The sequence below is a fragment of the Halyomorpha halys genome, unplaced genomic scaffold (assembly GCF_000696795.3).
Source record: "Halyomorpha halys isolate HHAL.00 unplaced genomic scaffold, Hhal_1.1 Scaffold599.1, whole genome shotgun sequence".
Taxonomy (NCBI): domain Eukaryota; kingdom Metazoa; phylum Arthropoda; class Insecta; order Hemiptera; family Pentatomidae; genus Halyomorpha; species Halyomorpha halys.
Genome location: NW_027108603.1, coordinates 200,459 through 225,040, shown reverse-complemented (window position 1 = coordinate 225,040; position 24,582 = coordinate 200,459). Strand labels below are relative to the sequence as shown.

The 24,582-nt window shown below is 31.3% G+C and overlaps 1 long non-coding RNA gene across 1 annotated transcript in view; it reads right to left on the bottom strand.

Moving 5' to 3' along the window:
- The window catches only part of LOC106684651 (uncharacterized), a 112,540-nt gene that overhangs the window by 36,367 nt on the left and 51,591 nt on the right, over positions 1–24,582 (bottom strand). The window contains exon 2 of the long non-coding RNA XR_001343724.2: positions 24,069–24,112. This is a non-coding gene — a long non-coding RNA (uncharacterized lncRNA). The remainder of the gene's footprint in view (positions 1–24,068; positions 24,113–24,582) is intronic.

The window sequence follows — 24,582 nt, the reverse complement described above, 5'->3', positions numbered from 1 at the left end:
AAGTCATAACTTTTTAGTTTTCTTCACTCTTTACCACATTCCCTCCTCTGTCATCTTCTACATAAATTTAGTTGGTTCGTTGTTTTGAAAGGGCTTTCAACTGCTTGATCATCAATGCCCCTAGGTTATTGGTTTGGGGTACACCATTGAACCGAACCCGAAAGACAACCGGGAATACCCAGACCCACACAACAAGTGGTTACATTGTCGTTTAGGGTACCTATCTATCAGAGTATGTGGTGGAAAAGTCCAAATCCTCCCAAATCTCCGTAGCTAACATACTCTATAAAAGTTAGAAGTGTATGGAGTTAGTGCTAATTTTCTTGTTTATATTATTTGCAGTATTCCTTATATCTGCCTAGTTTGATTTTACAGTATGTAGGTGAACTAGGAATGTTTTTTAAAACATTTTAAATGTTGTATAATATTTTTAACTAGAAAATTATGACACAGGTCAACTTACTGGAGGCAACACGCGCGGGTTAAAATGATTTTGATATATACCTATCCCAATTTAGTCCTGTGAAAATAGCTTGAAATTTGACTCTACCTAGAAGTAATTGCAAATTAATTTATGTCAAAGGATTCATACGTAAAAATGTTTGAAAAATACGATGTTAAAAAATTTTATCATTCTCTGAGAGTCCGTTGATTTTTCAAAATGGCCACCATATAATAATAGTTTTATTGTCAATAACTCCCAAAGTATTACAATTAGCACAAAATATCCCTATAAATTAATAGACAGAATATTTAACAAGCTTCAATTTAAGGCCTAACCCAGTGTTTATTATTCAATTATTTCCGAGATAGTCTTTCAAAAACATTTTATTTCTCTTAAATACGAGAAAAAATTATTTTGTAAATTATTTCAGTAAATTCTATAAAAATCGCATTTTTTATGAAAACAATCACTATAAACTATTTTATAATCTATTTAACCATCATAAAATTGAACGCTTTATGTTCAATATTTTTCTAGATATTTTTTCCGAAGCCAATACTTTTTCCCCAAAAAACGAAAATAAACATTTTCTGAAATGTTTATGGTAAATATCATGGGCGTAGGCATAGGGGAGCACCGCCCCCCCCTCCAGATTTTTGGGACCTCAGAAAAAGAAAACTTTTTTGATAGATGATTTCTTTCTGTAAACATGCTATAATTAGGAAGCTGACATTGTTGAGTTCACATCTTCACAGAACAAAAGAGCACAACAAAACTATGAAGGGAAAAGATCATGGGCATAGGCAGAGGGGAGCAGGATATAACCGCGGCTCCCTCCTAGATTTTTGTGACCAAAAAAAAAAAAAAAGGAAGAAAGTAGTTAACTTATTTGATACACAGTTCTTTTTGTAAACATGCTATAGTTAGGAAGGTAATGGTAGGGAAAGATGGAGGCATCCAAAAAATCATGAGAGATAAGAAGTGCAAAACTGGCTTATATTTTTTATATTAGCATATTTACCCGATTATAAAAAAGCATACACTATTTATTGACGTGCACAACGTAGTTTTGAAGATATCGAGTAAAAGAGCTCAAATTTCATTTTTTTTTTTTTTAAATAGTTCAATAACTACATTTCAAGGACGTTTACTGTTCCTCTTTTATACTCTAGCTGAGGTTTATTTTTCCAAAAAACTTAATTTTGATGGAAGTGAACAGAAACAAAATAAAATAAACGGAAACCTTATAGGGGTAGTATTCACGTTGTTGTGTTAAATTCAAAAAGTTTTAACATGCTAAATGTTAAAAGTATAGGGTACATTTACGTTTAAGTATATTTTATATGTTAAATGCAGAGGAGCTCCAAGCGGATTTCCTGGGCAACTTGTTTTGTAACCTTGTAATCCCCAACAGCTTCGTTACATCATCGTTTCTTTCCCTCATTTGTTCCTTGTCTTCTTTCCTAGTTTTTTCTACATTACTTTATTATTATTTTTATCCATTACTGTATGAGATTTTGAAAACTTCCAAAACAAAACAACAGAAACCAAACACAAATTATGACCAACTAACCAATCGAAATAACAATAGACAAAATAGTGTGGAGCTCAGTTGGACTGTTAAGTTAAATCGTTTTACCATGCTAGAAGAATGAAATATTTCTCCGGATAACACTTTTTTTTTTCATTTAGCACACTTTAATATGTTAAACTAATGAATGACCCTAAGTGTAACTTTTTTACGTTTGAATAAAAGAAACTAAATAAAAAAAGCAAAATCGATTTATCGCAAATGGGTTTCTAGATACAAATAAAAATGAACCGCACTATAATATTATCGGACATCATACTCCATTAACCTCAAATTTCCTTTCAAAATTTAAGATGGCATATGCCTCCATTCGTCTCATACATATTTAACCCAATAAAAATATACGGCAGCCATTTTGAAAAATTAGGCATACTAGGCCTATGTACCCTCAGAAAATGGTGAACTTTTAACTATCGTATTTTTCAAACAGTTTTAAATTAAAATACCTTGTATATTAGTTAACAACTACTTCTATGTTAACTTGAAATTTTACAGGACTAATTGGGAATTGTAATATAGTTTTTCAGGGCGCTGGTACCCCAAGTTTTAGTCCGTTTCTTTTCCGGATTGAGAAAGTTCCTGAGACCAGTCGAAAAAGATCAGATAAAATCCAAGGAACCTTAGTTTGTTCAGTGCTACTTTGTTGAAGAATAGTTTGTTTGATGTATTATCTGTATCTCACACAGCAGACAGTGCTATGAGCAATTTTCATCCAAAGCTTTTACAAAATAATGATATCTAGGAAAAAAAAAACCAGAACACACTCGAAGTCCGGCTTCGGCTACATAAGATTATACCTTATAAGGAACGGGCTTATAGTGGTGTCTTATGGGAAAATTGAGAATTGAAGTGGAATATCACTGAAATAAACAGACAACAATGAGATCAATATTAAAAGACTGTCTGTATTAAAGAACTTGGAGTTTTTTTTTTTTCTTCAGCCATCTTTTCTCAATTGCTCTATAATGTAGATATTTTATTTTTATATTTAATGTTATCATATTTTTTAATTTAACCACCTAAATCCACTTGTTTCTAACCTGGCTTCTCCTTCATTACCTAATAATCCTTCTAGGTGTCTGAAAAGAAGATGGTCTCGAGATCTTCTCCTCTAGAAATGTTATTGGAGTTCTATAAGTGAGTAGATTCTCCAAATGTTTGTATCATATCACTATGTCACCTACAGCAAATTTACTTGTATATATTTGTATACAGTTGTAAATAACAATAAATAAATTATTGAATAAAAACAAAAAAAAAATGTTTAATGTCTTTCGAATTTGATTTATTCTATTGTCGACTGTTTATAAAAAAATGTCCCTAGTTCAAATTGGTCAATATCTCATTCCTTGTTCAATAACTAAATTAACTTTGGTTTTTATCATTTATTTATTGATATTTACCACTGTATTAAAAATATACACAATAAGTAAATGTAATGTGATGACATGATATAGAATTTCGGAGGTGTATCCAATCGATAGAACTCCAACTACATTTATAGGATAGAAGATCTCGAGGCCATCTTCTTTTCAGACGTCAAGGACGATTATTAGGTAATGAAGGAGAAGCCAAGTTAGAAATAAGTGGGCTCGAGTGGTTAGAAAGTTAATCATGGAAAGATGGGTATCTGGTTCTGGTCAAATCGCCAACATAAGGAACATAGAGCTCCTGATGGATGGATTAATTTAAGACAAAGTAATGAGCATTAAGGATTTTGGATTTTAAGAATTGGATACGAGAGGAATTCGATGGTTTAGTGGAGCCTCAAGGCTCAACTCCGTAAGTCCAAACAGACCTTATTATAGTCATATAAATGAATCTTTTGTAATTAGTTGGAAGTATAGACCGTTTGTCTAGGAAGTTATATATTAATGTGAATCGACGAGCGGTTTCCTCTCTTTTCAGTATTGTAAGAGTATTCCAAATCGTCTGTCTAGAAGTAGTCCTAGCTAGCGGGTCTGTTTGACAGGAATAAGTGGAGTATTATTAAAGGATACTGTAGAGTAGGAAGTCATAGGTTTACAAAGAAGGGTAAAGATGATTTAATTGGATTTATTTTAATCGTTTCATGTTTGACACTATTCTTCAAAGGTGACGATACAAGTGTTTTTGATACTTTCTAACATTAAAATAACCATTACAAGACGAATAAATAAGACTGGGACAAATTATAAAAAAAAAAAATAATAATAAAAAAGTAGGCATCTATATTACTGTATTAATTAATTAAATATAACGAAAAGTAATTATATTTTAGACCCATTAGTATAATCTGGGGTCATTTTATGGATTCGAAGCTGATCACGTCTCGACAACCCTAATCAAATATTTTATAATTAATTATTAAATATTTGATTAATTAATTTTTTTTGTGAAAAAAATTTTTATACCTAAAAGTTTTATTCTCGTTCTGAGGAGAATTGAAGAATTAACAAAACGTCTATAAGAACTTCATAATGAAGTTCAAGTCCGAATATTGGCATTATGGTTATAACATACCTGAAAAATTAATCAAAATAATTGTTAATTTAGGTTTTTTTTATAGCCTGATATTTACTAAAAAAAGTTTCCTAGAGTTTAAATGTTTAATTTCTAAAATTTGTTGTCTGTTGCTATTACAACGCATTTAATGGTTATAATATATCAATCCATTCGTTTTTGTTTTTTTGTACAGAATAAGAATAAATGACTGCTGCGTACACAATATTTAAAAAATCCAAAGAAGACAAAAAAAGTTTTGTTTAGGAAAAATCAAGTCAGATTCGTTTTTAGCATTTCTTAAAACCCTTAAATAGGTATTTTCATGTAAATAAAAAATTAACAATTATTTGGCTTGATTTTTGGAGGGTGTTTTTTTTCCTCCGATGTCCTGCATTCACGAAATAAATTAATAACTTCTCATCCAAATCCGAAGTAACTATAAATTGTGGCACGTGTCCAGCCTCCACCTACTCCTCTTAGGTATAGAAGGGATCAATTTTTTTTTAACCTAGTAATTAAATTCATTTTATGTGAAAAAATACTTCTTAAAGTTTCATCCTTATCCTAATATAAATTTCAGGATGCACAAGACGTCTATCGGAATTTTACAGTAAATACTTACCGATTATAGATAAAGTATTTCATAGGTATGAATAAAACCCATTGTTACTGTATCGTTAAAAAAAAAAGATCATAAATGAAAGAAAGTTGATAGGACATTTGGCACGATCCCAAAGAACGACTTAGCTTCAATGATACCCACCGTTATGAGCTGAGAAGACCGGCCCTAATACCTCAATCCTACGGCGAAATGAGAATTCCAAAGAGGTTGTAGCCGAAGCAGGGTGGAGGAGTTTACTTCCTTGTATCTAATTGCGGAAGTGGAGGAATTCCCGAATCTATTTCGGAAAGAATTGCTATTTCTGAAGCGGCTAGGGCAGAGCAACGCCCGGAAGGTTGGGCCTCTCTGCTTGAGGCCAAGAACAGTAGGTGCTCTATATGGGCTAAACCTAACCTAGTTTCCCATTTTGATTAGGAAATTTTAATTTAGGTCATATACACAGTTCAACAGTGATCACATCTCAAAGAATGGTAATTTTGTAATCTTAGCAATAAGGGTAAGATCTATACAGTAAACACCGAATCATAGTCATGTAAATCTAAGTAAAAAAAAATTTCGAGATATTACAGGTTTTAACTGTATATATCTTATTGCTAAGATTACATGCATATCACAAAATAACCATTACTTTCACTTCACTTTCGATTCACTTTGTACTGGGACAGTGATGTGAGAATTTAACAAAACATGTTTGAAGGGTATTCGATGTTTGGCATAAAATCCTACACAACTAAATTTATCAATATGATAACTACAATGTAACAAATCCTACGCAGCTAAATTTATCAGTCTGATAACTACAATGTAAGAAATCCTACACAACTAAATTTATCAGAACGATAACTACAATGTAAAAATCCTGCACTGCTAAATTTATCAATCTGATAACTATAATGTAAAAAATCCTATACAAATAAATTTATCAGTATGATAACTACAATGTAACCAATCCTACACACCTAAATATATCAGTATGATAACTACAATGTAACAAATCCTACACTGCTAAATTTGTCAGTCTGATAACTACAATGTAAAAAATCCTATGCAACTAAATTTATCAGTATGATAACTACAATGTAACAAATCCTACACAACTAAATTTATCAGTATGATAACTACAATGTAACAAATCCTACACTGCTAAATTTATCAGTCTGATAACTACAATGTAACAAATCCTATGCAACGAACTTTATCAGTATGATAACTACAATGTAACTAATCCTATGCAACTAAATTTATCAGTATGATAACTACAAGGTAACCAATCCTACACACCTAAATGTAACAGTATGATAACTACAATGTAAAAAATCTGATGTGAGCATCACAAAACTATCACAACTTAGATCGATGCTGTAGACTGTTTTCCAATTTCCCAGTCTGTCTTAGTTGTTTGTGTTAAAAAAATGTAATCCTTTAGTTAATTATCAAAATCTTTCATACTTATTTTTTCTTTTTATTTACACCCGAACGTGTCAAATACAAAATTGACTACCGTAGATTGCCTGATTGTTACATTTATTAAACAAATAGCATGTAAGGTATGAGGAAGAACAGAACCCGGCGGTACCACATCTCTTTTTTTAATTCGGCATTTAAACTCAAACAAACATTTAAACAATTTTATGAGGATAACATTTAAACAATTTTATGACGATAACATCTAAATGATAGTAAAGATAACTTAATTGTATATTGAAACATCGAGTATAATCATGTTATTTCGAAAAACAAACTGGAATAGTGTAAAAAATAGATAATAAAAAATGGCTTTTCCGTTCAGTCAATTTTATCGAAAATAATTTGCTGTTACATCTCCCAGGCATATAATAAACAGTTCGCACAAAGACATGCATAGACCATTATGCAACATGTGGTTATGTGGACTCGAAATATGAATTTCCGTCGAAAACTGCAGTTTTGGCCCAGCTTATACACCTTACTCCCTGATGAAGACCTGAAACTCAAGTCGAAACGTCGCCATAAAATAAATAAATATTGTTTTGTTTATTTATGTTGTTCTTTGCTGGCCGTACCTTCCCCCCCGACAAACCTCTCCAATCAATAAATAAAAAGTGGGAGTATTACTAATTTGTAAGAATGCACTGCATCGGGACAAGCATTTTATTACAGGGTAGTGACATACCCAATATTCAAGATCATACGTCAGGTTCATACTCAAAGGATGTAAATTAAAGGGACACCTATAACAGATTTATTATAAAATAAATCTATTCACGCCTGGATAAATCTATTCAGAGCCGGGGTTTCTCATTAAGATGAGTCACAGAGCGAGTAGTTTATGCCGAAGGAGATAAAATGACATTATTTAGTGTACAACGGAAACCAATCTGACTTCTCCTAGGAAAATATGCATGGATTAGGTGAATAGTGAGGTCATTTGACTTAAACCTATTCAGAAACTAACTGAAATTTAAATATTTTTATTGAGTTCGTTGAACACTTAAGTGCAACAAGACATTTAAAAAACAATACATACAGGTTCCTTTTTATTCTTTTTTTGTTTTCTTTATTTTACTCTTACCCCTTATATTCTCCACTTTTATCCATTATCCTTACCCACGTTATAAGTTTTGTTCACTATATTATTATTGATGTTTTCAGATTTTTTTTTCTAATTATTTCTTGGTATACTTTACTTATATTTTGCCTCTTTATCTACTATTATTGTTACATATACTTTCTTCCTCTTAATTTTCATTTTCATTCCATATTTGAATTTTTAAATTATTAATAACTAATGTGTTCATACTTCTTTGCTTTATATAACTTCATTTTTATTTCATTTCCTTAATTATGTTATTTTACCCTATTTTTCAATTACCTATGTATACATTTTATTTCCCGCTTCTCTTATCACTTCATTTTATTAATTCTATATTGTAAAATTATTCACTTTATGTTATTCTATTTATACTTTCTTTTTTATTTTCTATACTTACTGTGGTTATTATCTTGTTCTGTTTTTAGCCCTGAAGAAGGCTAAACGAAACGTTAGCACAATAAAATAGGTTAATCCAACTTATTTGTGTTTATCTTTGACCGCACCCCCAACCATCTTCTCCTCGTAAGACATTTAATAGTAATATTGAAGCCGCAACGTATAATGAAAACGTTAAAAAAGAGCAGGTGCACATATGTCTTTAATTCACCCTGTCCGAGCTTTACTGTTTACGTGCTCACTTGCCTCAGAGGACAATAATTAACACCGATTTATTAAGTTTTCCACTTAGGTGCAAAAACCCTCTTTCCTGAATTATTCTTTTTACTATTTTATTTTACTTTTAGTGTTTTTTCGTGAATTATTCTATTCACTCCATAAGTTCCTTAATTCATTTTTTGTCTATTTTGCTTTTTTAATTTTAGTATTTTGTATTTAGTTATATTTTCTAAATTGAATTAAAGAGGTAATCATTCTCGATATTTGCTTAAAACGGGAAGAGGAGATTTTAAGACAGTATCACTTGAGCAATACTAAAAAAACACCTGAAATTGGAAACCGGTGAGAAAACCTCCACTCCCGCCGTCTGTGGTAGCCTTACTTATCTGATTTTTCAAACAGAGAATTATAGCGAGTAGGTCGATGTACAACATGTCACAATCTCAGATGAGGAGATCATAACACAAAAAGGCAATCCTTCTCGACCGTACCCGCCCCACTAAGACCCCCAGCGAGCGACGGTCCTATATCACTTTTTAAACATGTATCTGGACATACGGAGTTGAGCTTTGGGGCTCCACTAAACCATCAAATTCCTCCAGAATCCAATCCTTACAGTCCAAAATCCTTCGTAAAATCCTTAATGCTCCTTACTTTGTCACAAATCAAGTCATCCATCAGGACCTCAATATTCCATATGTTGCCGATTTGGCCAGAACCAGATACCGTTCCTTCCATAATAAACTTCTCAACCACCCAAATCCACTTGTTTCTAACCTGGCTTCTCCTTCATTACCTAATGAAAAGAAGATGGCCTCGAGATCTTCTTCTCTTGAAATGTTATTGGAGTTCTATCAGTGGGTAGATTCTCCACATGTTTTTATCATGTTACTATGTCACCTACAGCAAATTTACTTGTTGTATATATGTGTATACAGTTATAAATATCAATAAATAAATTATTAAAAAAAAAACAAAAAAAAAAAAAACATGTGTTTAAAACGATAAAAGGAGACTTGAGATAGTTGAATGGTGCCATATTTAAAAATAGCTTGAAATTAAAAAAAAAGCATGAATTTTGAAAAGTTTTATCACTAGAAATTAATTCATATTGTACTGAGCTAGCTTATGATTTGCCCTCTGCAGCGCCATAGATATTTTATAGATGTTTTCATCTCGTCGTACCAAAATGTATGTACTTTTTTAAATAAGTAAGTACTCCTATTTCTGTGTCCAATATGAATTTTTTCATATCGCATATAATAGAAAAGTTTATATTACATCAGGACAATTTATTGACCATCTAACGACCTCTGAGGAACGAGATACGACACCACCTGAGGAGGACATAGACAAGTAATAATATAGCCGACAGTCGAAAGGACAGGTAGAGCCAAACTTGATACCCTCCCAGATATCGATTTATCGATACTCCGAGATATCGAAATCTTGTTCCAGATTTACTCCTTCTCAGTAACTTAAGATCGACAACTGTACTCTTGTTACAGGCTGTGCTAGATCAAGTGGATATACCGGCCACTTTATCCTCATTGAAATATTCATAACACTGGATAACTTTATACCAAAACGAGTGAATGAGAAGTGGAATGCAATAGGAATAATTGTAATTATAATTATGTCGAATACAATAGGAATAATTATACATTTCTATGGAGTAACGATATTAGTTGGTTCTCATTGTAGCTTAATTGTAATTCCACGGAATCTGAAACGTCTATTAGAGTTTTTAGCTCTTTGCTAATCATTGTATATGTTTAGGTTTCGAAGTCCTCTGTTCAGGGTGTGTTTTCTAACAATTTAACTATTCAACACTAAATAATAAATATAATTACACATTTTTAAATGATCATTAATTGAAATAACATTCATATATTTTACCTTATATAACCAATTTTCATGCATTTGATATTTCTGTTGGTTCCCTGGATATTTTTTCCATATAATTGTATTTTTTTTCTTTTTTAAAAACTATTTATTAAATAAAAGGGAACACCTCATATGCAACATTTTTATAAAAAAAAAAAAAAAAAAAGTATCCAAAGGAAAGTATTAGGGATTAAGACAAAGAATCCTTCTTCTAATGTCTTTTTTCCCTAGACTTACACATATTTATTAACTCTTACTCTATTTTTTATATTCAGAAAACTTGTTTTTTGGAAATTACTTATCCCTGAAGATTCATTATGGGAGCCGTTCATTTTTAGAATGGTTTAAGTCCATTTATGTCGAAATCAAGATATTAAAGGGTTTGCGTTGGATTAAATCTAAAAATGTGGGTGGCAGATAACTTATTAGAATAATGAGCATGGGTTTTTAGAAGTATTTTAAAATAAGTATTGCTGTAGTAAATTCATTTTTAAATGGTTTATTGTCGTTTTGTATGGAATAGCTTGCATGGATTGCTACTCAAAAATCTTATACAACAAATTTTAAACTAATTCACTCTTACATTTCAGATTTTTTTTTTGGGTCTATAACTCAAAGAGTACTCCTCAACATCATAATCCTTAAAAGATTTCTTAGTATCCTCAGATATACCTTTATTATTATTGAATCCATAATTTTTTTTTATTTACTTTATTATTTATCATTTCGTTTTCTGTTTTATCTTTTATATTTTTAAGGTTAATTTTCCAAATTTTGTAAATTAATTTTTTTGGGTAAAACGTTTCTAGGAACATAATAATTATCTTATTTTTTACCATGTGCAACCTATTATCATCAGTTATTCAGTTATTATACGAAAATAGATCATATTTAAGCAAATGTACTCTACTTTAATTGATATTATATTAGGTTTTTTAGTGTTGTAGGTAGTGTTAAAGATATGGAACTCCGAAAGAAAATTGACCTTTTTTGACAGACTAATCAATTTTTACTAGTAATTATATACAGTTTTCATTAAAGTATTAAAAAAAATTGGGGTGCAAAAACAAAAATTTATAAAAGGGTAAACAAATTTTAATTTCTTTAATATTCTTAGATAGTTTTTTTTTGCAATTTATTTTTTATGAAGATGGCCTCGAGATCTTCTCCTTTAGAAATGTTTTTGGAGTTCAACAATGGGTAGATTCTCCACATGTTTTTATCATGTCATAATATCACCTATAGCAAATTTACTTGATGTGTACATATGTATACAGTTGTAAATATCAATAAATAAATTATTAAAAAAAAAAAAAGTATGAACAAATAATTTTGAAAAATAGCTGAAAAAAATTTTTTTTTATTTATTTATTTTATACCAGATTGGCCTGGTGGGCCTTATGTGGTTTGTTATAACCGTTATATTTTATATATATTTTAACAGTTGCTTATGGGGGGGGGAGGGGTATAGTCTCGGACAAAAGACACTCTAAACTATATACTATGATATAATTTAAAAAAAAAATAAATAGATAAGAATAATGCATCTTAATAAAAAGGAAACATAAACTTAATAACAAAAAATAATGATATTTATAGACTCAACTAAAAAAAACCATTCATCAATGGTAAAATGAATCAAGTTAATTTGAAAAAGGGACGAGAGAAGAGAGAAAAAAAAGTAATAAGTAAAATAGAGGTAGTGTGAATAATGAATTAATAAATATAAAATTTATAACAGAATGTCCTGCAGCAGCCTGGGCTTCAGTCTTCGGGTAGAAGTTGGGTTTCCCAGGTTGTAGGTCACTGCTCCTTTAACTGTAGTTAACTGGGAGTAAAACTTTATGAACCGTTTTTTGATGTTATCCTCTATTGACTCCATTTGTAATTTCCGATGAAAATGGCTATTTCTTATGAAACAAGGAGCATTAACATGCGAGAGACTTAAGCCTAAGTTAAGTTTAAAATAAACTTTTTGATCACTTCATTAACCAGCAAATATGGTTCAAAATATTAATAATTTATTAATAACTCAGAATAAAACGATTTCTACAATAATACAATAGAGGTATTTTTAAAAAATGTTCTGCAACTTTCAAAATAAAAAGCTCAAATATATAATTATATTTTATTTTTATGATTATTACTAAATTTCATATACCCTCTTATAATAGGTTGTTTTAAATGTAAAGGTAAGTAAGATGACAAATACTAAATAATCATGGAACCCAGACCTGGGTGAAAGGAGCAGATTCGGTAACTCCGTGGAAAATCACGGCTAATCCATTAGTAGAGCTGAGAGCTGAGAGCTACTAGCGAGTGATAGCGATAGTAACTGTTCGACAGCTGGTCCATTGTATGTAAACTAACTGTACTATTTCAAAATCTTCAATATTACACAATCAAGGGGTTATAGGTCACCAATAGGACTCCTGATCTAGGCAGTCTTGCTTTTCCTCCTAGATTGAATAACAACACAGCTGAATGAATCACAATGTTCCTAGATATGACTTGATTTCAGCTGAAGTACTTCAGCAAAAGCTTAGGAAATCTAAAGACTTTAGGACATAAATGTCTACTACAATGGGAGTGCTCATATATTACAATGCCTCATACGCCAAAACGTACGTGAACACACTCTAATATTACTGATCAATCAAATTTCTACAAAAAATCTTCGAAAATTTATTTCAGGACAAATTCCAGTTTTACATATTACATCTATATATATATATATATATATATATAAAAGGGAATGGTCGAATATTTGTTCACAATAAACTTCTGAATTACTGGAACGGTTTACGGGCATTTTTTTTCCAAATGTTCCCTTTCACCATGGGAAGGTTTAAAGATAATGTAATTCCAGAATTCTAGAGTAGTTATGAACAAAATTAAGCGTTTTTGGTTTGTAGCTAAGGAAACATGCGTTTTTGTTCACGGGAATTTTACAATTGATTCGTCTCTTTACGAAGAATAAGAAAAGATATTACTGATTCTATTAAGCTATATTATATTTACGAAAAATTATAAAAACATTATGTGGCTCGGGTAAAGAAGGTTAGCAATATTTTGTTTTTAGAAAAGAGTTTTTCATATTCGTTTTTAATATCTTTTCAAATTACCAAGTACCATTTTTCAAAGAAATTAAAAATCAGAAACTTTTCTCCTCGATTATTTTTTCTTCTAGTGACTATTGTTCATGCAATCGTTCATAGCTCCCCTGCATTTTACCCAAGTCGTACCTTAATATAATCCTTGGAAAGCTGAATGCCTGCTCTTTCAGCCTACATCAACTAAACGTAGATAAATCTATATGAATCCTTTAATATATCAATAGCGAAGCATTGCTGGGTCATCTAGTAAAATATAAACAACCGTTCATTTAATTGTAATACACGTAGCTCAAATTTTAAAGCTGTAATGAACATGCATTCTGTAGTTCAGTTTTTTTTTATTGTTAAATTAAGGCAAGTGCTATCATTACTAGGTATATATATTTTTTTTTTACCACCTTTTTTATAAATAACAATATTAAGATATACCTACGTATATATAAACGTAACTGGTGTCCTTTCTTTGCCATATGGCATTATAAGGGGTTGGGCTGGGTCCGCTGAAGGTGAGGGTTACAATATTGGCCCAGGAACCGCTGGCCGGGGGGTACAAAGAACGGGGAGGGCCGCTCCACTGGGGGATAAAAGGTGAGATAGGTTAGGATGACTTCAGGCTGCAGAGTCCGAAGCCCATCCTAGGCCTATGAACTCCGGGACAGAGGGGAGCTAGAGCTCAACATGGATAGCACTGCTTCTGGCTCTTTGGAGTGAAGTTCCTCGGACTATTCGACGAAGGAGGGAATTCTGGAAACTCTGGAGGTTTTTCAGGGTGGTCTTAAAGTCTAGGAGTGGGGCACCATGACTGCTTCATAAATCTTCAACTTGAGCCGAAGTGAGATCTGCTTTGAACTGAGTAGATGGTAGAGCCTGTTGGACTTCAACCGGGTCAGTTTGAGTCTCTCCCCGACGTGACTGAAGAAACTGAAATGCCTGTCAAGTGTCACGCCGAGGTAGAGGATGGTGTTTGAGATCCTTCGGCTTTCGCCATCCACTATGAACCGCTGGGGGAGTTTGCCTCTCCTGATCTTCTGAAAGGACAAGACTAAGGCATCCGTCTACGCAGGGTTCACTCTGATGTCGTCCCTCTTAAGTGCAGTTAAGATGGTAGCAGAAGCATTTTCGGCATGTTCGAGGGCTACCTTCTGGTATGCTGTCCATAGAGATGAAAGCCGTCGCACAGTTCTTTTTTATCTGCCCTATGGTGTGCTCTCGAAGCTTCGCCAGATGGTGTTCACAAGCGACACCTCACTGAAATCCAGTCTGCACAGGAGTTATAACATCAGCTTTCCTGCAGTGGTGGTGTAGGAGCCGCTCAAAGACCTTGCTCATGTGCGAGAGGAGGCTGATCGGGCGGTAGTGCTCAGTTAATTCACCTTTCTTCCCCGGCTTGAGTAGCGGCACTACGACCGCATGTTTCCAGGCAGTTGGGAAGTAGAGATCCTTAAACATCTTCAAGAGTACACTTGGAATCCCACCTAGACGGCTTGGCTTCTCAACTGGACTCGGTGACCTCCCTAGTGGTGTAAGACCATTAGACGTCCTCTCAACATCCTTCGCTGCATAGCATGAGGCTAGGAGAGCTGCTCCTCAGACGTCAACAGGTCCTTCCCAGCAGTAAGTAGTACAGTCCTTCTCTTAGTGACAAATTTCTTAACCAGCATGCAAAACTGTCGATGGTCATCATGAGTCCTCTGGAGCTGGTCTTGCCAGTTTTTTTTTTCTAAGTTTTTTACTTTCCTTTACCTATATATGAAATATATTAAAAGGAGTAGCATTAGGATCGTGAAAATGTTTAGAATTACGGTTTACAAAGAAAATGCAGATTTGTCTTTGAGTCCAAATAACTAAGTTCCGTAAAAGGTCGTAATTTAATTTTGTACAATATTATTGATTATTGTCATCAATTTAATACTTTAGTGAATTGATGTTATATAGTTTTAAAAAATAGTGTTAATATATTAGTCATCTTTAGTGTAACATAGGTAGGAGAGATTTGATACTTAGTTGTAATCTATTTGTTATCAATGATAAAGATATCCTCCTTCAAGAATGTATATTAGAGTTTAGATCTCTTTATTTATAATTATGTTGAAATTTGTAATGTTTTATATCACCTTAAAGTACCTTTAATTTTGTTTATTGAAAATAATTAACCACTCGTAATTATTAATTTTTGCTAAGCGATATTATTAATAGTAGGTTGATGTGAAACATATATGCCAAGTTTCATTGAACATCAGTTTCCCTTTTCCTTCTCTGAAGGTATTCGAAGTTGAGTGAAATTTATGCAGCACTTACAATATTTCAGCTTTCACAGCAACGGCGCCAGTGGTCTCCGCGATCTATAAGACATTCAGGAGTACCCGGGCTGGCCGCGGGCCAAAGCTCACAGAGTATGTATATTTATACCTGGAGGCTAGTTAGCTGGACATATCTCAGCCCCTCTGGTACAAAGTTAGATAGATTAGATTGAGAATATGGATTAGGCGCTATATTTCAAACCATTTTGGCAACTAAAAAAAAGTTTTCAAGTTTTAATTTAAGTAAAATTACTAAGGACTTGGAAGGTGCCATACAAGAATTGTATGATAAAACTGAAATTTTTATTTATGTAAAAATAAATCAGTAAAACAAACAAATTATAAGTCTATAAATAACATTAAGATAATTAATGGAGTTACGTTTTTATTTTTGCTCAGTATTTGTGTTTATTTAATTTATATTTAAATTAAAATATGTCGTAATTTACCTTAATTATGAAATAGGAAGGAGGTTTTATAAAATTAAGAAATGATATGAAATAATTATCCCTAAAAGAATTAATAAAAAAATTATTGTAAGTAACACACAAATTAAATTGTATACACTGTTACTGAGACTGCGAAAACATTTACAAAAGAAAAGAAGAAGAAGTGAAATAAATCTAGTGTTATCTCTAGTAGGCAATAACATTGGCCCAACCCACAGCCTACGCCTCAATCAATCAAGTTCTATTTGCTCTCACAGAGGGCGGGGTAGCTGTCTAGGAAATGGTCCTCCGGGACGGACTTGAGGAAAGTGTCGCTAATGATCCTTGATTGTTCCTCATTCTTTTTTTCTTAAAATAAACACTAATAATAATTTTTAGTAGAAAAAAATATCTATTATTATTAAAAGGATTATGTTTAAGTTTGTTTAGTCTTGTTTAAAGTGGTAAAACCTTTTGGTCATTATAACCTAAAATATGTTTATTTTATATAATCAAGTGTATATTATCCTATGTTCTGCGCAGTATCACTGTAATTGGTTTAATTTCCTGATCCTAACTTCGTAATCTCCCAAGCGATTTTAAACTACGCATAACTCGCTGAACTTTATCAAAATAATATTTCATAGTTATCGAAAAGATAAATAATTATTAGTGATCAAGTGTTAGAGAATTCTCTCTATATCCTCTGTTCTTATCAAAGGTCAGTTGCACTTCTTTATAAAACAATAATCATTCATTCACGGTGATTAGATAAGGATTGCGGTTCACAAAACAACTTTAAAAAAAAATAGATAAAAACTTTGATGTCAGTTCAAAAAGGCCATTCATTGTTTCTGAATTATTCATATTTAATTACAAACAAAAACTAAAATAGGTTCGTCAATTAACTATCGATTCGTTGGTCCATTCTTTTTGTATACATTATCAAGACATTATTTTTATATTTGAGGTGAATGATGAGGCTTCTTTTCCTTTTCATTATTTGTATATATAGTATACCATACATATACTTTTTCATTACTTTATTTTCACTCGCTTTTTGGAAGTAAATTAATCCATAAAAGTAATCATTTATTTTAACGACATTACGTAATGCACATTTTCAATGTGCAATTCTCGTCTCACTTCAAAACCTTCTCTTGTATATGTTGCACGTCTTATCATAATGGTTTCTTGCTAATACATAATTTATTATTATTATCTTTGCTAACATTTTGATCATTAAACATAGATTGATATTCTAATACTTGTATATATTATAAATTTTAGAAAAAACTATTTATTGTTAATTAACGTTTCGACCCACCACCATGGATTCGTCAGGACTGTTTTGATTGAAACTAGAATGACAAGTGAGGAAATGTCGGTCAACAATAAATAGTTTTCTTTTACCATTTTGATACCTTTAATGATTGCCACTCGGAAAATCTTCCTAAAACCTACTACATACTGTCATCTATCTTCTTCCAATACTTTAATTTACTTTGTATCATATTTCAACATAAATACGTCTTGAAATCAATTTAATTAAATTAAATTAAAACGTCTATCATAGTTTATGGATGGGTACACATGAGACTAAATAGCAAATATTAAAAAAAAAAAAGATTGTGTCTCTATTTAGTCTCATGTGTACCCATCCATAAACTATGATAGACGTTATAATTTAATTAATTTCAAGATGGATCTTTAGCAAATATTAAAAAAAAAAAGATTGTGTCTCTAAAGATCCACAAGTAGTTACTCTATTTTCTTAAACCGAAGTCATTGCATATTTTCTTAAGTTATAAAGAATATAATTATGAAAAGGAAAGTAATAAGAGTATCCTATAGAGATGAGATAGGGAAAAAAAATTGAAATATTATTGTCAGTCAATATAGAAACCCTATAGTGTATGTATTATTTAATATAGATACTAGATTAGTTTTAATTTTAAAAGCTAAGATTTTGGATCTGTGTACCGAAGGAAGGAAAACGGTACCCGCTATGATGGTTTCATTTAGACTTAAACAAACAACACTTATTTAGCAATTCATACGTTCAAACTGTTTTTATATTATTAGATACTTTTCTGTTAAAAGAATTTTAAAAAATCATGGAATACGGTTTAGTGGAAGATGAAAGTACAAATTGGCTTAGAATAGATAATTTAATGTGATGGAAATTTTTTTCAACAAACCCGGATTTATGTTCTGCTGAGGCTGAGTTAAGAAATTTTATACATCTGTACAAATATATTCTACAATCTAATTGTAGTACAAGAGCCGGGAATAAAAAAGGCAGTTATCTCACACCAATTCTTGATTACTTTAATGAAAACTATGTATAATTACTAGTCAAAACTGATGAGTCTGCCAAGTATAGGTTGGGGGAATAAAAAATGGCGACTGTTTCAAAACCTTAAAACATTAATTTTTCATTCGGAGCTCTACATCTTAAAAACTACCAACAACACTAAAAAATCTTAAAAAACGTTATTTAAAGAAGAGTAAATTTGTTGAAATATTAGCCCTAAAAGAGCTACGTACGTCCAATAGTTCTCGAGATATAGCATTTTAAATAGCAACATTTCATAAAAATGTACTGAAATATCAGTAGTTAGTTAATTTATTTTGAGAAATCTATATCTCAGGAACTATGTGACGTAAAGATGTCTATTAACAATAAAATTAAAGCCCGTATAATGTACTTTAAAGAAGCTCATGACCTTTACCTTCGTAGGAATAGTATTTTTCATGATATTTGCTAAAATAAATTGATTTATAATTGTTCGGACGATAAGTTTGATTTATGAATTTTATTTCAGAAACCATAGAACGTACAGATGTCTAATTAATATCTTGACGTCACCACTCAAATTAAAGCTAGTTAAATTTATTATAAAATAGTTAATAATGTTTATCTCTGTAGGAGTAGTTGTTTTTTTTGTTGTTTATTTGACAAATTGTTAGTTATTTCTATAAAATGTTGGATTTTTGAAGAGAAAAAAACTTTTTTTGTCTTATACTCATAAGACGCACATATGTTTGTCAGGACTCAAAATAAAGAAAATTTAACTTACTGTAAAGTAGTTTATGACACTTATCTTCGTAGGCTACTACCCCTTTTTATGATATTTACAGTAAATTTGCCAAATGAAAATTCGTCCGAACAACAATAAATCAATTTACTTTAGCAAATTTTATGAAAATTACTACTCCTACAAAAATAAACGTCATAAACTACTTTATAGCTCATTAAACTAACTTTACTTTGAGTACTAATAGACATCTGTACGTCACATGGTTTTTGAGAAATAGATTTCTCAAGATAAATTAACTAACTTTTTCAGTACGTTCCATACATTTTTATGAAATGTTGCATTTAAGACAGCTATTATCTCGAGAACTATTGAACGTAAATGGCTCTATTAGGCTCATATTTTTGAAAATTTATTCTACTTTAAAGGATGCTGTCTTAGATTTTCTATTGTTGTTGGTAGTTGTAAAGATATAGAGCTCCGAATAAAAAAATAATTATTTTTAACGTTCTAAACCAGCCGTCATTTTTTATTCCCCTACCTATACTTGGCAGACTCGTCAATTTTCACGATTAATTATACATAGTTTTCATTAAAGTAATCAAAAATTGGGGTGAAATAACTGCCTTTTTTCTCCTCTTGGCCTCTTGTATTATTGTTGTTTATTTACTAAATTATATTGAACCTCTTCAAATAAATAAAGCCTTTGTCTTTTACGGAAGGCAGATTAAGACCAGCCTCAGGTGGCCATGATCCATGATCTATCAGATTGACTTATTATTGATCTAACAAATTGAAGTTGGATTGGTCTGCAGTTACCCATTATTTTTTATTAAACATAATTCTCCATATCTTTTTCCAACTGGAAGTAAAAATCATCACGTTTTTAGTAACTATAAGCAGTCTTTCGGCATTAATATAAACTCTTAACTTAAATTTGTATCTTGCATTATACTTACATCGAAGTGATCTTCACAAAAATATAATCTATTATACTGGATTTTCTTTTTAGGAAAGTTTGATTATATTAATTTTTTTTAATTGTTGAGAAGAAAAATATTATAATATAGATTTTATTAATAGATTAGCCATATAAACATAAAAAATCAGAGAAAATAAGTGAGAATAAAATAGACCAATGGTAAAAAATCATAAATTTTAATTTAAATCAGGCATATCAATAGGGAGGTAACAAAACAGCATACTGGACGTGTTGATATGTTCCAAATAGGTAATGTACAATATAGATCATTGACTGTGTGTAGAGAGAGATGAATGCACCAATAGTGAAGGAAAATAAATTCAATAATGCAGTGTAAAATAATTTTCAAGTATGATATATGGATGACATGATTTCAATAGGGAAGTTCAAAAGTACAACAATATATAGATAAATATAATTATAAGAATTACAAATACATACAAATGACATTGATAAAAACTGTTGATAAAAAGAACTCATTTTTAGGATTGTAAAGGTGCATGAATATGGGAGCATTGTCCCGAAACGTTATACGATGAAAAATTTTATAAGATAATCTTTTATTTGCATTCGATAATAATTTTGGATCTCTTCTAGCCAGCTTTAACCAAATATTTCTAGTTTTTACATCTTTTGGCACTTGGATGAACAACTTTTATGGAATCGAAGTTCTATTTTCGCAATAAGTTATTACACAAGAACGATGAGGAGTAAAACTTATAATAGATAATTGCTTAAATAACAAAGAAAACTAAACAAAACCAATAAATTAAAATAATACTCGCACTGAGTAGATACGTCTAGCATGTTTATGTCGAAATGACGTCAAGCCACAACAAACATGGAGGCTTGTTTTTTGCACGGCCAAAAAAATTAATTGTAATGTATAATTTGAGATTAAATAGTGATTTTCTTAACAAAAAATAATAAAAAAAAATTGGGGAATATCATTATCAAATAAGCCGCAAAACTTTCCAAAAAAACGTAAAATATTTTCGGTTTATTAAAAATTGAAAAATATATTTTTCATACATATATTTCATACTTACCGTTCGATATCTCATATGCAAGACCGAAGTGTAGGTGGGGGGGATGCGTCAAAAATTGTGAATTTTGTGGATTGGTGGAATCGGCATAGAACTTTCTGGTTCATCAAGCCTATCTTATTTTAAGAATTCGATATTTTGTTTGTTAAAAATGTAGAGCAATGCTGCAACGCGGAATCATTTATTTTAAATCTAAGAAGAAATATAATTTTCATTTATTTGTATTTAGTATATTAAATCACCAATTATAGCCTTGAAACGGTACGTTCAACGTGCACAGACGTTTAAAAAGAACGATAGGCGGTAATCGTGGTTGGGCAAAGGACAAAGTTATTAATAGATGAGAAAATAAGATGGACCCCGACAAAGGAGTTCCTCGACCAAGGAGGCTGTGTTATTAAGTCCCTTTATTCTCCCCATACTCGATCCGCACCACTGGGCTTCATCATCAGATTGTCTTCCTCGTTCCATGGGGTGTCCGGCCAGCCTCTCTGTACTCAGGTATTATTCCAAACACAGACCAGTAAAGCTATACTAGATCATTAAGATGCTTTTAAATTTTTACTATATTACTTTTTTTTAGCTCCTTTAGAAGATTTCTAGTTGATCGTTTGTAATTAATAGTAAGAAGTTAGTCCAGGAAGGCAGTCTATAAAGGTACTCAGAATAGCCACTCAGAATAGAATTTTATGGAATCAAAGTTCTATTTTCGCAATAAGTTATTATATTTTTTACTTATTTATTCTAATAGTTTTTACCCTGACCATCTTCTTATTCCCCATTCTTATTCATATAAGATTTACATTTTACAATTTACAAAACTATTATCCTGGATTTCCTTTTTTTCAATTGTATTATATTAATTTTATAAATCGTTGAGGTGATTAAAACATTCAATTATAATATACCCTGACCATCTTCTATATATTCAATCACAATATGTTATTATTCTATATTTTGTACTTTCACGACGTTTCGGGATATTATCCCATCCCCATGCACTATTATATCCTTGTATTTGTCATGTTTATCAATTTTCATTTTGAAATATTGTCATCTATACACATTTAGTCTTAAAAAAAATTATAACCACATTATTTAAATATACTATACGTGTATAGATGATAATATGTAAAATTAGAAAATGGAAAAAGTTCCCTCAGTTCAGCGCAACTCATCTTTCTTTGGTCCGAATATTTTAAGTAACACTTTATTCCCAAAAAACTTAATGCGCTGTTCCTCCCTTATGCAAGAGCCTACATTTCCCCTCCATATGCTTGTGGGAAGGAATATATATTTTTGCTAATTCATTAGCAATTATTTTCACTAAATTTTTGTTTGATCAGTTATTTATTACTATAGTTGTTATTTCTTTAATTAACTATCATTTTTTACTTCTTCCGTTACAAAGCCTGTAATTTATTTTCATTTTTAATTTTCTTGCTATTCCTCTTTAATTTATAGCATTCATACAAGACTGAAAAGACAGGAGACAGCTCGTCGATTCCGACTATTGCAACATTTACTAGACAAATGGTATAAACTGCCAATCCATTTCAAAAGACTGATCTACATGACTATTATAAGGCCTGTCTGAACATACGGAGTTGAGCTTTGGGGCTCCGCTAAACCATTGAATGCCCAACCACCCAAATCCACTTGTTTCTAACCTAGCTTCTCCTTCATTACCTAATAATCCTCCTAGGCGTCTGAAAAGAATATGATCTCGAGATCATCTCCTCGAGAAATGTTATTGGAGTTCTATCAATGGTAGATTCTCCACATGTTTGTATCACGTCACTATGTCACCTACAGCAAATTTACTTGTTGTATATATTTTTATACAGTTGTAAATAACAATAAATAAATTATTTTAAAAATATTGTATTGCGGACGAGATGGGCATGTAAGATAGTATGGCCTACTAAGGAATGGATTCATACAGTGTTAATAAACACTGAACCGACGGGTAAAGGTCCGAAGGGTAGACCAACCGTAGGTGGGAGGACTGCAACGAGACAAGTGGAATTGGGTTTATATATAATCGACATTTGAACCGATGCAATCGATATAGGACCTTCGGGTTTGTTCAGCCTTAATTATTTATTATTATTATACTCCTAGATTAGCTTCACCTATACTGTATCTTTTCATTTAGCCCAGATAAAGAACTGGAATGTTGATCAAAAATTTAACAAGATGAGGCTGTTTTTTAAATTATTTTTCATAGCGCAAACCAAACCCTGTCCTTATAGTTTCAAATTCTGTTAGCCATATTATCAAATTATATGTGATATATATGCGTTCTCTATTCTAAATAAGAATAAATAAATATTATTAAAATTAATTTTTAAAGAGTTAATTTTAAAATCATGATTGTTCAGAATCTGTCAAGATGTGTGAAACCCACAATCTAGTATGCTGTTAATCTGCTTTACACGTTGTGGGTTAGGCCACTAATTCTACTCAGAAGGAATAAGGAAAAAAGGAAGTAATTCAGATAGAAGATAATAGCTGTACAACAATAACATGTGGTTTAGGGCTCAATAATGAACCTTTGGAATCGTCAAAGAAATAATGAATAATAAAAATAATCTACTGAAATAACACATAATAAATTTAAATAATAATTATGCAAATCACACATTGTCGCTGGTATGTAAATAAGGCGAACCACACTTTTAAGGAGAGCATATTTTGAACAACACCCGGTCTGAAAACGCTTTTGGATGAAAAACCTAATTTTTTTATATATTTTGCGAGACTGGTACAAATCCTTATTTTGTTTCACATAGTTGAACCAATGAGCTCAATGATCATTGAATTCCCCCTTTTTACAAAACATCGACGGTATGTTTATTATTAACATTGGAAGAAGTTCATAAATTTCTTAAATAAAATGTTGTTTAATTATATGTCCATGAAGTAATCATACTCACTAGATTTAGAAGGAACCAGATGGGCCCAAAACTCGAAAACACACCTGAAATCAGAAAAAAATTATAAATAAACATTCGAACAAAAACGTCAGCAAGCTATTGATAACAAAATATGTCAATAAAAAGGTATTAATCCTGACTGAGCTGGTCGAAGAGAACCGAACGTATTTCTCGTGGCACTGACCACCACGAACCTCTAAATCATGACCTCAACCGGCAACAAATCAATATAAAACAGCTTTATACCAAGCCGAGTCAACAACTCTATGATAAATATCATTTTTAAAAAAATACTATAATAGATATCCGTATTAAAATAAAAGAGAAAAATATCTTTATTAAATTTTTTAATTGTTTTTGTTCATATTCCTTTACAAATTTTCATTTTTTTTTTCTTAGGCAGTTGTAGGCCTACCTTCTACGCCATAACCCCTGATGAAGACCTGAAACTCAGGTCGAAACGTTGGCATAAAATAAATAAATATGGTTTTGTTTATTTATGTTGTTCTTTGCT